This window comes from Diorhabda carinulata, chromosome X (genome assembly GCF_026250575.1).
Source record: "Diorhabda carinulata isolate Delta chromosome X, icDioCari1.1, whole genome shotgun sequence".
In the NCBI taxonomy this organism is placed as follows: domain Eukaryota; kingdom Metazoa; phylum Arthropoda; class Insecta; order Coleoptera; family Chrysomelidae; genus Diorhabda; species Diorhabda carinulata.
Genome location: NC_079472.1, coordinates 40,184,256 through 40,202,046, shown reverse-complemented (window position 1 = coordinate 40,202,046; position 17,791 = coordinate 40,184,256). Strand labels below are relative to the sequence as shown.

Here is a 17,791-nt window from a genome sequence, read left to right as displayed (position 1 = left end):
CTCAATCAACCGATAAGTATTATCAAACGACATGGACCAGTAATCGAAAGGAGAAGCAATCTAAATAGAATCATTTGAAAATGTAATATAAAGTATATAGAACCAAGTAATTATTTCTATATATGACTGTAAATTTATGTACGAGATGTTGCTAGAAAGACAGTTATTATATACTATATTAAAAAACTTCATTTTGATTATTTTTCGTTCCATTGGTTTATGAAGTCTTCTGTTAGTTCCTCTATGATACTTGTTAATTCTTTTGCCGTCCCAACATGGTTCAAGACAGTAAATATCGTTTTTGCAAAATATTGCAGTAACGTAAAGCATCGACTTATTCTTCGATATTTGATTCTAAATTTGTCTCAAGTGAATAGCTTTAAATTCATGGCTTAGAACTTATAAATAGGAATCCCAGTATTTTATAACCTATTTTGGGAATATACTTGATCAATACCTCTCTACTATGTGTCGACTACATTGATGTACTTTCAGTCACATTAGAAACAAAAGGATTCACTCTTAAGATATATCGTTAGTCAACACTCCAAAGATCTCTACTTCAATTTGAAGCTTGACGGATTTTCCGGATTGAAATAAAATACATTTCCTTGTCAATCGATCGAGTTGAAAATAACGGGAAAACATACTATGTGCACAAAACTATGACATAAAGTAGGATTCTCGAACAACTAAAACCTTATACTTCAATTCTATCCATCATTTAAAGCGATTAATGACAAAATTAAGATATAATATGTTTGAAAAAAAATTTACGTTCAGGAAACGCGCGTCAAATCTCAGATGTGCAAAAGTATGACGTTAGGAGATTAAGGCTCTGACCGCACGCGTATAAGTTTCACAGAAATTATTATTCAGCGACCGAAACGAAAAGAGCCCAGCATCACAGTAGAAAAACTGAGATCGTCTTGACCAAGACATCAAGAATGGTAGAAAATGCAGTCAATTCGATGGGATCCGAATCTTTACGGCGTTTTTGTAGTAATATATTCAGTGCAAAAAGTGCTTCTCGTGTTCCCATCCCATTTCTGAAGCCGAATTGAGTTTCGTCTTGATCTTTTAGCACTTATTTCTGATTCTAGCGTGGATGATTCTTAAGAATGTCACTTATAAGACTTATCAGTCGCTACAGTGTTTTGGAAATTGTTTTTTTTTTGGCAAAGTTATGAATTCGGATTTTAACTAGTCTTCTGGAATTTCAGCGGTTGAATAAACATGATTGAAGAGTTTGACTAATATTCCTTTGCTTCCTTCATTTATAAGCTTTAGCATCTCTGTTAAAATGGTGTCAGATCCAACAGCTTTTTTGTTTTTTGCCAACTTTGTAGCATGTATCACTTCTGATTTTAGTATTTCATCTATGATTATTTTTCCTTTTGAATCCCTTAAGTTATGAGTCTTCTTGTTGTATAAGCCAGCTACTTTTTAAACATTTAGAACGTGTCATGTTTGTCTTGTAACTCTTCCATTTCAATCCATTTACCTTTCATCCAATTTTCTTTGGCGACTCTTATTTTTTGTTGGATTATTTTCTGTATCTGTTCATATTTTTCCCTAATATTTTTCTTTCGTCAGTCAAACATGTTGTTTATAATTTTTTTTATTGGACTTTTTTGAGCTTAATTTTAATATCGGCTATCAGAGGATTATGATCCGATTCATTTCATTTTTCTGTAGTTTTTTAAACGTCTTTTTTAATTGACTATAATATCTCTACATATATTTATCTGCTACATATTTTCTAGACATCTAGAAATATTTATTTGATTCTAGAACTTCTGAATTCTTAAATTCTGTTAGAACATTTATAGAACTAGAGATCTTTGAAGATATAGCGCCAACATCTATTCTGTTATATTTCAAATACGGTTTTCTTTCGAGGGATAATATTGAAAGTATTTAAATTGTGCTCACAATTGGCTATCCGAAAACTTGTTTAGTTTATAAAATGTAATTATATTTACATACAGGGTGTTTCTATATTCGGCCGACAACGCTCTACCACAGAGACATTTCAATAAATGATTCATTTTGATATAGGAATAGGAACCCTTACGGAGCCTAGTTGCTGAGATTTAGGGTATTCATAATTTTAAATCAAAAACAAGAATTTGATATAAATCAAAAACGCCTTAAATTTGTTTTTCAAATTTGGTCACTAATATGCTAGTTAGTTGTCACTATTATCCCCCTATTTTTCGCCACTGTAGCAATTTTTTTAATTTGATTTCAAATTTCCTGAGTATTTTTAGTTAAAAAACTAATAACCTTCAATGAAGCTAAAATGAATGGTGTTGTAGAAATTTGCCTCTGAACAAAAGTCTGCAAGCACGTAAGTAATTAATAAATAAATTACTTATTAATTTAATTTCGAATAATGATTAAGCGTAAGTTCAAAACAAATAAAAATTATTTATAACCTCAATTGTTCAAACTGTTGACCGCTTATACTTCAATACACTTATTACACCGTTTTGTCATTGAAAAACGCGTCTTAGAATAAATCTGGATGGGATTGGATGATTTCTGCAATTCTGGCTAGATCTTGTTCAGATTCGATGATTGTTTCGTACATTAAGGACTTCATATAGCTCCATATAAAAAAATCTATAGGATTCAAGTTAGGGGATGTTGGAAACCAATAATTGGGTCCACCCTGACCAATCAATTTTTCTCTCAAACGCCTGTTTAAGTAATTTCTTGCTGGTGTAGTAAAATGAACAGATGCTCATTCGTGGGCATCTAAGAGGAAATATTAAATAATATTTTTGAAAGGCCATTTTTAAGTACTCGAACTGTAGGTCGCGCCTTAAGAGTGGACAATTCTACTTTATGGAAAGTTTTAAAAGTGTTACATCCATACAAATTGGCTAGTGATCAAGCATTAGAACCTAGAGATTTTCAGGTGCGTATAGAATTTTCAAACTGGTATTTACAAAAGTGTCTTGAAAATCGATATTTTCTAAAATATATGTTGTACACCGACGATGTTAGATTTACTAGGGAAAGGAAGTTTCAACTTTGGAAATAGTCCCGTTTGGGATGAAGAAAATCCGCACTTTGTTCGTGAAATTTATACGCGCTTTCTGGAAGAAATGTTGGGGAATGTACCGTTAAATATTAGACAACACATGTGGTTTCAACACAATGGGGAATCTGTTCATTTTGCTGCAGCGGCAAGAAATCACTTAAATAGACGTTTTAGGGAAAATTGGATTGGTCGTAGGGGACCCAATTGTAGGCATCCAAGATCACCTGACTTACATCCTATCGATTTTTTATATGAGGCTATATGAAGTCCTTAGTATACGGAACAATCATCGAATCTGAATAAGATCTAACAATTAGAATTCAAGCTGCGGCAGAAATCATTCAATTCCAACCAGATTTATACTGACACGTTTTTCAATAACAAAACGGTTTATATTGAAGTAAGCGGATAACAGTTTGAACATTTGAGGTTATGAATAAGTTTTATTTGTTTTGAACTACTTACTCGTAATTATTATTAGAAATTAATTTGCAAATTACATACGTTATAAAATTACACCGTTCATTTTAGCTCCATAAACATTTATTAGTTTTTCAACTAAATATAATCAGGCAATATAAAACAAAATTAAAAAAAGAATTTGCTCCAATGGCGTAAAAAATAGGGGGATAAAAGTGAAAACTAACCCTGACAGCGTGCCACTGGTTAAATTTTTCCAAAGTTTGTTTTTGTCAAAATATTACTTTATTAAGAAGCATATTGGTCACCAATATGAAGGCGTTCTTAATTTATGGAAATTTCTTTATTTTGATTTAAAATTTTGAACATCCTATATCTCAGCAACTAGGCTCCGTAAGGGTTCGTATTCCTATATCAAAATGAATCATTTATTGGGATCTCTCTGTGGTACAGCGTTGTCTGTCGAATATAGAAACATTTTAAAAAAATTTTAATAACAGGTTTATTGAAGATTAGTTAGCAAGATTTTCGTACATGCGTTATTTTCACATTCAATATCATTAATAAAAATAAAAACGTTTGTAAACTTTCTGAATAAAACTGATGTTGAGCTATACCTTGTTTTTGTAATAAAATAAATATTCAAACGTTTATATTATTCATTAATTGAATTACATTTTCAAATTAATCTTTGTTTATAAACATTATTTATCCTTGTCATTTGATTAGCTACTTAATTTGTTTATTTCCTATCTTTAAAATTCTTACGTTTCAGTCTTTAGTCATTAATTTTTAGATTTTAGCGTAGTGGATTCCATCATTGTTCATGTTTCTACTGATTGCATCACTAATACAAACAATCGCCTTGCGTAGAGAAAAACATTGTTGCACGTTTTTGACTATCCGACAAAACGACTCATTGTGATTTTTTTGTGCTTCAAGTGTGGCAGATGCGGCATCGCCATCAAGAATACTAAGCCTATTGAACACAGAGACCGATACGAGAATTAAACGTAGGAGAAAGAAGAGAGGAACGTTTAAAGAAGGTAAACGAAATAGAAGAACCCAAAGTAGGAGATGTAGTTGTTTAGAAAATATCTGTGATTGATTATAGTTGTGTATACTTAAGGATAAATGCAAAATTATAGTTTGTTAAGACCTGTTTCATTGGAGTTAATAATGGAATTCATGTCTTTAAATTCATTTAGATCGCTACCTGTTAACAGTAACAGATCGTACTTAAATATTTTTTCATTTCTATGTTGAAACAATACTTTTGTTATAATACTAGGGTTAGTAAAAACATAGTTTATCAAGAAATGTAAGATTCTTAGTTTTATTGTATGTAATTTAAATTGTTTAAAAATAGTCGTACAAAATATCATAGTTGTATAATACAGGGTAACATACGAAAGAAAGATGGTTTTGAATTACGTACTACTGAGAGTCTGGGGGGTGGAAGGTGGTCGTGATAGAAATAATTCTGCGCTAAATAAGTAGTTACTTGTTTGTTTATGACAATTTCGTGAGAAGAAGAGTCTATTACACTTACTCAGAGAATGTTTCGTTATCGGTGGACTTGGAAATGTTCGGAGTCGTAAAACAATCCCCAGATCGATTAGAGACAAATTGAATAAGCGTTCTTCCTAGTCCGAGGGGCAGTGTAAAGGGTAGTCAGTAGCTCAGGGCGGTCAAATAGTGAATAGGCTAGAAGAATTTTGCATAAAGAATTAAAATTCTATCCATAGAAAATATTATATTCGTTGCTGAACAACTTACAGTAACTGATTTTGCTGTACGCGGAGACTTTGCTTACAAAATGCAAGTGATTTTGGGATCGAATTCCAGAGCATCCACATCTCATTCACTCTAGCGTTCCCTTCATTCAGAATATGGTGTACTCTTAACTCTGTTGGTGTTGGAGTTCTTAGGCCACGGTTACTGTTGATTCGGCTAAAGGCATTCGAAAGCATTCGTATGCTTGAAACGTTTTTGAAATGAGAACTAGAAGACGAACGATCCCCTTTAACCCTGTTGGGCTCCAATAGGATGAGGCCTGGACAGATTTTCTCATTTGTAAATGTTCTTCCAGGTCTCTCGACTTATCAGTTTGTGCCTTTTTTTCTGGGCTACCTTAGAGGTGTGTTTAAAACCACAAACCACTAATTCTGTACGAGTTGAAGCATGTGATCATTCAAGAAATTGCCGCCTTCCTTGTAGAGATTTTAGTCCTTATGATGAAGAATTTTTAGAATAGACTTGAATCCTGCATTAACTTGATCATATTAGTTTTCACAAATTACTGAAATGGTATGAAATGAGCTTTGTTGACAAAGGTGGTAAATAATTGGCTTTGATTTTGTGTAAACAAACATGCACCTATTTTAAACTTAGCTGAGTATTATTCCATCCATTTTTCGTGTGTTACCTTTAATAATTATCTTTAGATGCCCATTGAAAATATGTTTATTTTCATATTGGGGTAAGTAGATCTAATATTCCAAAATTTAAATATATGTTATAAACCAACATTTTTTTGTAGACCTAACAGTAATCAAAATATTAGCATGTTTCATTATTTTATGAACACACTTTTTTACACATTTCACTTAAAATATAGAGGGATATAACTTTTGATAATATAATAAACAATATCAAGTGATCCACCCAAATGGAATAATTTGTGGGCATTAATTTTTTGCTTTTACACTAGTAATGAGTATCATGTACGCAGAAAAAAATATTGTGTTAGGCGACCCTGTCGCTGAATACATTTCTGTATACGCCTAGAAATCGACAAAAGGTGATTTTCCCTGTGGTAAATCGTTCCAAGCCTCTCGATCTTTCTGTATTAACTGCTTCAGATTATTTACAGTGTGGTGCAAAATGGGAAAAACTCATGTTCATCATTACGTGCAAAATTTAGACGTACGTTGTCTGATGAACAAAGACTCATTAAGATAACATACTTAACTGGTTCGTATCCATCATCCATAGCCAAAATATGACTCAGTCCTGTACCCAAGCCTTTTCGTAGTTGGTTTGAAAAGAGATTAAAGAATCACACGCGAGGCTAGTGGTCTACATTCCTCTCTATATAAGTGGTATACAATTATCGAGTTATTTTTGTGTGACGCGATGCGTCCCGTTTCGTCAGGCCATCTTGTGATTCTGTACTTCTGCACACATTTAGCATGTCCGTCATTGTAGTAGAATGAACACGAGGGGCAATTTCAATATATGATAAACCAACATCTGGACAGATCCATGTGTCAATAGCTAACATTGTGATAATTGTTTTTATAATCTAGGTCAAAGAATGATAATGTGGTTATCATAGCCTTTTCTAAATGTGGTTACAATGTTGCTAAAAAATCAAAACAACTATTAATTATTCGTTATAAACTCCCTATTAGCATTCGGTATAATCGATTTTTTCTATTTATATCTTCCATTTTATATATTGTTATATGGCATAAGAGTTTATGCTGTGGTTCGCAGCTTTTCAGTTCCATCCCAATAGACATTATATAAACGAGGCCCAAAAAAGCTAAAGCCGGTCCCATGTTTAACACCTTGGCAATTAGTTTGTTTAAAACATTACAGAAATAAAATACGAAATGCAGTGGGTTTTTATAAATCATATTATGACAAATTCCCTGATTCGTGGCATGAAAATCGTTTTAAAACAAGTTTTACCTGAATTATAAAGTCAATAAAATCTAAGATATGTGTGACATAATTAAAACTACATTACATTTATTGATTCACATAATCCGACTTAATAATTATCCCACCATTTATTCAATAAATTTTTTTTTATATAATTTTCTTCATATTAATATGTGTCATATCTGATCCAATCTAACCTTGACGTTCTGTTTACTCTTCTTAAAATGTCCGTGGCCTCTATTTTTTTCTTAAGTTCTTTCATTATCCATGTTTCCGGTCCATATACCAACGTAGTCCTAATCTTGTTGTTTATTTTACATTTAATTACTATACCATTTATCCCATCTTTATCAACAATAACTTTATAGATATTCATAGTTCTCACATAGCTCTCGATATAATTTCGTTATTTTCTAGTTGTATGTCGATTGTGTCCCGTCCCCATTTTCAGTATTCTTCTTTTAGTTTGCATATCATGGATTCTAAGTCGTCTCTTTTGTTTACTCATATTACCTGCTCTTCTGCAAATTAGAGGGTTTATAACCAGGTAAATTTTACTTCCATAATTTCTCGGAAGGTATCAAGCTGCTTCTATTTCTATTCTCGATCCTTTAGCAGCGTTGAATTGCTGTCATTGTCATTTCTGGGGTAATCTACATCATTCAACACAACCTCAACCAAAATATTTTTTCATTATAGGACAGTCCCTAGTAAATAATGGAATTGATCCGTGTATTATAACGACTAAAGTGCCATCCAACGTTTTAATGAAAATTGTTAAAAAAGATCTGTATGTGACTGGTGAATTGAAATTTATATGCTTTATATGACATCTGCAAAGTAGAGAATCTTTAAACTTATCGTTCCAAAAGAAAACAGCAATCAACTGTATGAGCCATCCAATATACCCAAATACAACAAAAATTGTTCTTAGTAGTAGATTATTGCAAATACTTTCATTTTCTTTTGCGTTATCGACCATATGGCGTCAGCGCAACGTATAATAATTAACTTCATATTTTTGTCGGAAGCTACTGAGAGAAAAATGCAAATCATTCTTCATCATAGCAATGCGAGATTGAATTGAAGGGTCATCCACCAAACAGACATTATTTAGAACATCTCTTTGGTACAGCATATCAAAAACAATCTACGTGGTTAGCGTCATCGAATTAAAAACTCATATTTTGCAACTTACCCAATTGAAGTATGAAAAGTGCTCCTATAAATTAGTTCAAACGCTTTAAAAAGTTATCTTGGTGGAGAATAAATTGAAAAATATTAAAAACAGTTTCTGTCATAAATACAATTGCTACCGTTATCTTTTAAACATTTGATTTTATGATTTATTTCGCGATATTTGCTCAAATATGGAAAATAGCGAATATGTGCCCATAATATACAATTGCGAAACGATAGAAAAATGGGGTTGGGAGGTTAATGATTTAATTAACTTTCGTCTTAGAATGATGCTGGTATTTTTATAACATGAAATTTATATTTTTGTTCCTCGTTAGTAAATTAAGAAGTCGTTTGAGTACCGCAATTATCATTACCCCATCACAGTTATGGTCGGAGTCATTGAAACAATCTATAATGTGCTTAAAGAGGGTTGTCGACCAAGTGGTAAACTAAGTTAGTTTAGCTTAGCTCACGTAGCTGTGCATATTTTCTACCTGTAGTTGTGTCGACCATAAACTAACAGAGCTAAACTAAAAAATATGAATAGCTTAGTTTACCTCTTGGGTCAAAAACCTGCTTAAAGCATAAAAAGGTTATTTTGCAAAATCTTCGACATTCACATGTATTAATAGTGACCATTACTTCAGTTATTTAAGACGAAATACCCTGTATATGATCGCAAACTCAATTTGCTTTAACGTTGGTTCTAAATACCTACATTAAATTATAAGATCAACAAATAAAAATTGCTGAGAACAAACCATAACATTGTTTCGCATAAATTAGTACAAACAGATGTGATTTTATGCTTAAAGAACCAGTTTATCAATTCTAAAAGAACGTCTTTTATATGCGTTTAATAGTAACAAGTCTCCTAACTGTTGGAATTGAATATAAATATACAGGGTGTCTAGGAACTAGATGCCAAATTTCCGGAAGCAACCAATATTTAATTTTACTTTCCTGTGACAACGTTCGCATTTGGTTTGTTTCGAAGAAATTAGAAATTAAAAAATTCGTTGGTCTTTTCAATCAGAGCGAGCTTTTGATCAGCTTTACGTAATCATGGCATCCACCTTGAAGATAGCTTTTTCTTTTCACGCCACATATTGGATACACGTTCGCTTCAAATATTTACGTCATAAGCAAACGCATGTACTTTTTTAGTAACAATTTTTGGAATAGTTCAGTATATAATGATCCCGGACATTCAGCATAATCCGTGTTCACAAGGCAAATCTTAAAATCAGTCCACTTAAACATTCTATGGAATGAAAGCACTTTTAGGATAATATTTATGTAACTTTTCCTAGTATTCGAATTGTTGTGCTTATATTCGATGGACCAATTTGTTCAAAATATTCAGTTTATTAAAGGTATCGACTGGGCTCTAAAGAGATTTCCTCCTAAAGGTTGAGGATGCAACCCCAACTTGTTTTATATTATAAGAATTTTGTATAAAATGCTTTTTTTTTCAAACCTAACGATCATTTTTCAGAAATGTGGCGAAAGCTAACAATAGAATAATAACTATAGTCAACTTTTGTTAATCTTAAAAAAGTATCTCTCTCTCTCTCTCTTGATAATTTTGAAGTATTAAAACAAGAGCTTTTATTTTGAAAAGTATTCTACACCAAATATTTCATATTTGCTCTCGAAAGTTGTGTCTCTAAACGTAAAAATACCAGCACCTTCGCCATATTTAAGCACATTTTTGTTTATACCTTACAGTAAAAAATTTTCTTTCAGTTTCTGTGTACATAATTGATTTATGAAATATAACAATCCATCTTTCGAAAAATGTTGAATCATGATTATTTTCTTAAAGAATATAACTTTTATCTATTTTATATCGTTTACTGTGGATAAATAAATTCGGATTTTGATAGTTTCTGATATTCTTCTTCTTTAAAACATAAAATCATCAAATGTAAATTTCATATTATAATGTGTTAGATACAATAGTTATAAAAGTCATGAACTGCTGGAGGATTTACTATTCATTTTATACGTATCCATAAGTTTTATTGTGTCTAGTTAATAAATGAAGAATTAATTTAATTAAAAATACTTTTAGAAAGTAAATATTGACATGAAAAAAAGATGAAATCTACTGTTACAAAAAAAACTGATTAAACTATTTGAGAAAGAAAATTTTTATTAGGTGTTATTCGTGTAATAGCGAAGAATGTTATTTTTCTGACTTTAAAATTGAACAGGTTGTATTTCTTCAAAAAATTCCGTTGGTGATTTTATACTAAATACACACACTGTTTACCATTATATATCTTCATATTCATGTAACTGAAGATGATAATTCTATGGGTAGTAGTAGTAAAATTGAATATTATATTCATTGTTTGAACCATAATAGATTTTTGGGTCAACGATTTCTAAGCCTAATAGAGAAGTAAAGGTCACACTTTTCAAAACGACTGACTAAAGATTATATGTCATTATAAAAATAAAATGCATTTTTAGAGTCAAAATGCATGTACGAGGATGGTCCTAGAAGTACCTGGCCTGACGTAGAGAGGCGGTAGTTGCTTGAAAAATACTACTATATTAGAAAAGACACAATCTATACAGCATATGTTGTCAAGTTTGAAGAAGCTACGTGGTTTAGTATTTGTTTGGCAGCCATCACTAGTGAACATTTCAGTGAATTTCTAAACATGCCAAAAATTGGTCAAGTTGTGTGATACAATACTTTTATATGAAAGGCATTAGTCCAACCAAAATTGAAGCTGAACTAGATTGCTCCTTTATTAGCAATAGTAAAATATTGGGTAGCAGAGTTTAAACAAGGTCGTACAACCTGTGGTCAACCAAATGAGGTGATGACTCCAGAAATGTTGAAGAAAATCCACAAAGCGGTACTGGACGATCGTCGACTGAAAGTGCAGACATAGACATTTTATAAAGAGCGGTACATCGAATATTAACTGAAAGTTTGGACATGAGAAAGCTCTGCGCAAGTTGGGTAGCGTGTTTGCTAACAATAGTACAAAAACAGTAAAGATGTTTCCATCGAGTGTTTGGCAATGTTTCACAGAAATAAAGCCGCCGAATTTTTGGAGGACCATGTATGAAACGTGGGTAGTCCATCACTTCACACTCAAAAAAAAAGAACAATCAAAACAATGAACTGAAAAAGGAGAACTGGCTCCAAAGAAGGCAAATACCGTTCCATCTGCAGGAAAGGTTATGCGTCGGGTTTTTATTGACTATCTTGAAAAAGGGAAAACGGCGAGTATTATCCCATAGAGGAAAGTTCCAAGGGCACAAGCTTGGCCCAGGCTTGGCCCAACTATATAGAACTCTGGGCCAAGCTTGTAAGCCAGGCTTGGCCCAGTCTTGGTAAAAGTCTGGAGTGATAACGATGGGCCAAGACTGGGCCATGCTTAAATGCAAGGGCTGGGCCAACAATAACTGCCAGGACCGGGCCAAGGATTTTTTTGATTTTTCAAAAAAAAAGCAAACATAAATTTTTATATTCAATCTTACTCTTACTGTAATTAACATCATAATATCAGTTAATTAGTTACATAAAAATATTCACTAACTCAATCACTTAAATTATGATTATTAAGCGCTTGTAGATTGCACAAGTCTGTACCACTATCGTTAACCTCACTCACAGAGCTGATGTTCACACTTAAATTATTTAAGCTTTTTTCTCTATTCAATGCACGTTCAAAGACTCGAAGATATCAGACATGGTTACTTTTAGTAGTAATAAACATTAAAAAATGTGATAAGAAACACACACACTGAATAGACTGGAGATTGGATTAATCAGACCCATAATAAAAAAAGTATGGCTGCCGATGAGTGTTGAATGAAAATGCTCGAACCACGCCGAATGCGACCTAACAGCCGAAGCTTGGGTTCCCAATGAATGGCCAAGGGTGGGTTAACCGGAATTGGCCCAACCTTGGTCCAAGCTTGGGTTGTCACCGAATGGCCAAGGGTGGGATACCCAGGCTTGGCCCAAGCTAGGTTTCCCAGTACTGGCCCAGGCTTGGCCTCTTTGTCAACTCTGGGGTTTCCTGTATAGGGTGCGGACTTCAATTCAATCAAATAGCCGTACTTTGTTAAAAAGAAAGTGTTGTTTCATTAATAACTTCATTCAAAGTTAATTGGCCTATAAAAAACATTAAAAGTTATAAACCATTGAACACCTCGCTTTGGTTTAAAAAAATGTTTTAGAGAAGGAAAACTTATTCAAACAAAATTGCCGCTTTCCGGAACTGTAACTTCGTTATTTACATTTATTTAATAATGTTTTTTATTAAATAAATGTCTTTTATTGACTTGAAAACGATAAGTTAATGATAAATAAGGAAAAAATTTTATTACATTGTGTTTTCTTGACTTAAATAAATTATTACAGACACAAAGTTTTATATTTTCAAAACTTATGATAGTATCTTGTAGCTTCCCGGAGCGAAAAAATTTCTTGAAAATTATTTGAACATTCTTTTGATTTAGAACTATGAATGAAAAGTTTGAGAAAGTTTTTTGATTAAGAATCATGTAGTTTGTTAGAACATTAACCAAATTCCAACGGGTGTAAATTCTTCAAGTATCTGGATTATTCCATAATTTTCAATTCATTTTAAGTACCTCAAAAAATTGTTTCTAATTCACAGCTGTGAATTAGTGTGAACTAGCTGGTGTGCGCAACCTAACAATGGTTCGCGGAGAGTAATTTTCAGCGTTAAATTCGAAATATAAATACGTAATGGAGGTACAGTTCTCGGCGTTTTTTTAGTAGATTGTCTCCTCTTTAAGGATCGTTTATTAAACATTCAAATATATTTATACTTTACGATCTATAAGCGAACCTAACACTATTTTATGAAGGTTTTCAAATGCCTATAACTTTTGAAAATTTTATGGGTTAATTAACTTTTTACGCATGATATAGACATCATTTCAGATCGAATGAGCTAATCCACATAATATTTTGTCGAATTAACATTTGTAGGCTTGCGAAATGGAAACTGTTCATTATAACATATTTATTATTTTTCAAAGAATATTTTATTTACTGTTTATTTTGTTTTCTCACTATAATTTTTAAACAAGTTTGTATAAACAGACTAAAAAGAATATTTCTTACCATATTTATATAGAATTTATTGAAAAAAATCGTCACAAAAACGTTTATCACGGTCAATGTCTATGATACGTATAAAAACAGTAGTAGAAAAACTTTTATAAAATTTAAATTGAACAAACACACTCTTTACAAACATATTAATTGAGGCGTACTGTCCTATATTTCTTATGAAAATACTTGCGATAAAATTGATACATTAGAAAAATCTGCAATTGATCCTAATAGAACCAGGTCCGTTCTGGGTACGTTGAAAGACCGGGTGAAGGAGGCGGCAGCCATAAAATCAAGCTCCCCGTGCCGTTCGTTTCGCTCAGAAGAGGATAGACTTAGGCTTATTGCTTGCTCTACATTTCCAGTATTGAGTTCCTCTTACCCATGCATAAGAGCTCATGAATATTAAAAAAGAAATTTGAAAAACCTTGCATTTGTAGATTACTACACTTTTTTGGCTAATACCAAACGTTTTAGAACTCAGGACCTAAGTAACGTTTTTCAGCTTCGAGACACGGTGAATACCGTATCTGGATTTCTCTCTTACCATAGAAAAAGTGGGACATTCAAAGTAACTATAGATGATGATATTTTACTATTTATATTTGAAACTTAGAAAGACCTCCCAAAAAAACATCCAAAACATGTCGGAAATTAGGTGTTGTAAGTGTGTAAAATTACTTTTTGTACTTTTTAACATAAACCTAAAATTTTTCAAGAATTTCAACGCTACATTATATATTTCTAACTATATTTTTAACTAATTTATAACTCAACTTAATGGGACATAAAAGGAAAACTGTTAACAGTGTTAAAATAATAAGACAATTTTAAAACCAGGCCACAATCGTAAAACCTCAAAACTATATAATCTTCTCATTCAGTCTTGTCATTTCAAAACTTGATTTACAAAATTTATTAATAACCAAAATTGAGTCAATGTTAATATGTCTCTCTCCGTATGCATCAGGTCAAATGCTTTTTAATTGTCAATAGTCATTGTCATGCACATTTGATACACAAGTTACATTTACGTTTTACTGTGCATGTCTTCAGCATCCTCACCTACACTTTCAAGTAGACATAATTCGTTATCCATAATTTAAATTCCCAGAGTGTTTTCTTCTTCAATTGACTTCTTGCTTATACTGGGCCAAACATCCATTAACGATATGATTTCTTCTTTTTTTCTTTATCAACAGATGCAATCAATGTACTTTGTCCAAGGCATTTTCTAGCAATCTCTCATTTGACCAAACCTTCTAGGGTCGAAGTCCAAATTCAGCAGTTTATGCTTGGCAAAACAGTTTTTCATTGTTTCCACAGCCAGTTAAAGATATTTATCCTAAAAGCATCTTCAGGAGAGGAAGAAATCTTATATCTTCTCCGACCATTATCTTTACTTTCATTGCCCGCTTATTTTCTTCCAAATCCTCGAATTTCAAAGGACGCCTTTTCATTAGATTTGCACTGCTTCTACTGTTTTATTCAAGTTGTCTCGAAGGTCTTTCATTTCCAATTGCCTATTAGCCTTCAGGCTTGAGCAAAGTCAAGGTTTTTCATTTGTAGATAATCTAATAATGGTTAAGTTACTTTGAATATCTTCAGAAAAGTCATTACAATTACCATTGCCTCAAAGTCTAGGAATTTAATAAGCAGCAGTTCTGTAGTGTTGCTCCTAACTGTCAGGTTAAACTCAACTGATAAGGAAATCTTTTGCAAGATATAGTTCACTGAAGATGTTTTCTTTGGGAAGGGTCAAATGTGCATGACTTCCAGTTGATGCTGCCAAATCACTTGTACTTCGCCAACGAGTTGCACCAATCGCACCTAGTTGAACGTCATGCAGCAAATAAAAATTTATTTCATGAATGGCGGCAACAAAGTTTTCTTGTATCAAATTATTTCGTTGAATAAAGCTATTTCAAGAGTTCAAAATAATGGAATAAAAAACAATGGTAATTTTCGTTCGATGACAATTGGGCGCAAAGGGATACGTCCTCCAGGATCAGCACGAACTTGAATAGAATAGAAAAATGTAAGAATTCATTTGGCATTAGCTCAAAACACTTTCATAAAAATCACAGCTGGTGATGTTGATTCATTCTGGTCCTCATCGCATTGTATCTCACAGCTTATAAATTTCCGTTTCTCTTTGATCGTGAAATTCATTTTTCGAGCGAAATTTTAACACAAAGTTTTCAAGTTCAATAAAACTGCGTATACTGTTTTGATATTTTTGGTGCCAAATTTTCCATTTTTTAATCAATTGCACCACCACCAATCCCAACAAATTGAAAAAGAAAACAAGGAAATTACGTTCGACTCTTTTTTTTGCAAACATCAAATAATGTCACTATGGAAATATTTCTACTGGAGACAAAACACTAAAGTGATTATACAAAAATCAAGGGGTATGTGACTACGATGAATTTGAGGATTTTATTGTTTATTCAAACATTTTATTTTAATAAATGGTTAAAAAATTCTCCTTCCTTCCTTCTCCGTAAATTCTTTTGTTCACTTAACTTCGTGTTTTTTGTTTGTGAATGAATCCGAATTTTAAGGTACTTAAATACTTTTACGAACTTGAAATAAATATATTTTTTTTCCTAATATTCTATTTAGATTAAGAAACATCACAATTAATTAAACTAACACTTGATATATATCATATGTTTTACTTTGAAACGAATTTAATTTATTTAAGAATTTAATTAATTTTGAATGAATGTTTTTATTTGGTGTTATTTCGATACTGATTGATTTCGATTCTAATAAGTAGGCTACCTAAAAAGTGAAGTAGAAATTTTTGTTATAAACAATTGTTTTTAAAACTTTGATGTTGATATTGATGGATCAGCTCTAAACACTGTTTCGAAGAAAGAAAGGGGGACACAATAGATCCTTTGGGTTGCAGTGTATACGAGACCGTAAATCCGTACATACATACAATATATGGTATTAAATATCAGACAAGAGATTTTATGATAATTTTAACACAACGTTTAGAATTTCAAAATCAAAGTCTATTCGATTTTTCACCTTATTATCTCACTATTTTAGATGAAACTCGTTTCAAATTTACAACACCATTTAATCCGATGAACTCCTTCTCTTCTTCATTTCATATTTGAACTGAAGAGAAGATCTTTCCCTTGGTTACTTACGTCTTATTTAGAAATTTCGCAGAGTACGGAGGCGAGTCGGTCACATCAGGTAACTAATAGGCAAATACAGAATACAGAACAAATGCCTACTGCTCCCCACGTTCTTAAGTTTCGTGTGTTGCTAATAGTTATTCCTAAGGTACTGCAAATACAAGCTCATTCAGCCCCAGCAACAAGATTGATGTAATATGTAACATCGAATTTAGCAATACTCTTGCTTAAATCACCTTTCAAGATCTCTTAGAAAAGTTCCTAAACTTGCGGGAAGAATCTCTTATCACCAATACGTGAATACTTAAACCTACCTATCTATACGTTTTCTGCGGTTTTTCTCTAACTAGTGGACTAGTTCATCAGCCAAATGGCGGAAGACATTGAATAATACAACTGCAGATGCTTTCGCCCTTCCACATAGTCAGTACAGCCTTTAGACTCTATGGTTCATCGAGTCATTTTCTTTTGTTGCATTTTATTTTCTTTTCAAATAACAAAAATTACCCTACGACAGAAGCCATATCAGAACTATTCCTAAAACAAACCTTATCTCTTGAGAAAATGTTTCGAATTTCTTTTTCTCTTGAAATTTCGAATCAAGCGTCTCAATAATTTATTCTTTGTATTTGCTCCTAAATATACAATATAATTGAAGACCATAAAAAATGCGTATTCCCAATATTATGAATAATCTGCACTTTTTTTGGTCATCCATTTGCTGCTGTTTCCATAATTGAATATTATTCATATTGAGGTAGTACCGACCTATTTATGGCATCTCATCTGGTGTGTGACCATACTGGAAGTAGAAGCTCTACGGAATGATGATCAACGGAAGGTTTACTTTATGATGAACTTACACATTTTTCTAATTGATTTGTTACGGGGGCTTATTTTTTATATCAATTACTCCAAAATTGTTCACACCGTTTTGATTGATTTAAATACTCGAGCGTGATATTTTCGATATCCAATTCAGTATTTTAAAGCCTCACTTAATCTAAAATACTTTTTTACTCATACATGCCATGAGGCAAAACACCACATTGATTATACACGTCGGAAAGGGTTTTTATTCACTCATCACGCGAGTGACTACACAAAATTTTCAGATTCTATTGATTTATCTACACATGAGTTGTGTAATCATTGTAATTCAATAAATTATGGTCGAAACATTCT

The 17,791-nt window shown here is 32.3% G+C and overlaps 2 protein-coding genes across 7 annotated transcripts in view; one reads left to right on the top strand and one right to left on the bottom strand.

The window, feature by feature from the left end:
• LOC130902449 (uncharacterized) overlaps positions 1 to 17,791 on the bottom strand; it is a 135,936-nt gene that overhangs the window by 43,776 nt on the left and 74,369 nt on the right. The window lies entirely within an intron of this gene.
• The window catches only part of LOC130902448 (RNA-binding protein Musashi homolog 2), a 642,276-nt gene that overhangs the window by 569,442 nt on the left and 55,043 nt on the right, over positions 1 to 17,791 (top strand). Inside the window, exon 2 of one of the 6 annotated variants that reach the window (XM_057814603.1) lies at positions 4,415 to 4,518. The exons of the other annotated variants lie outside the window; for them this stretch is intronic. The gene's annotated coding sequence lies outside the window, so the exon portion shown is untranslated. The remainder of the gene's footprint in view (positions 1 to 4,414; positions 4,519 to 17,791) is intronic. 6 annotated transcript variants of the gene reach the window in all.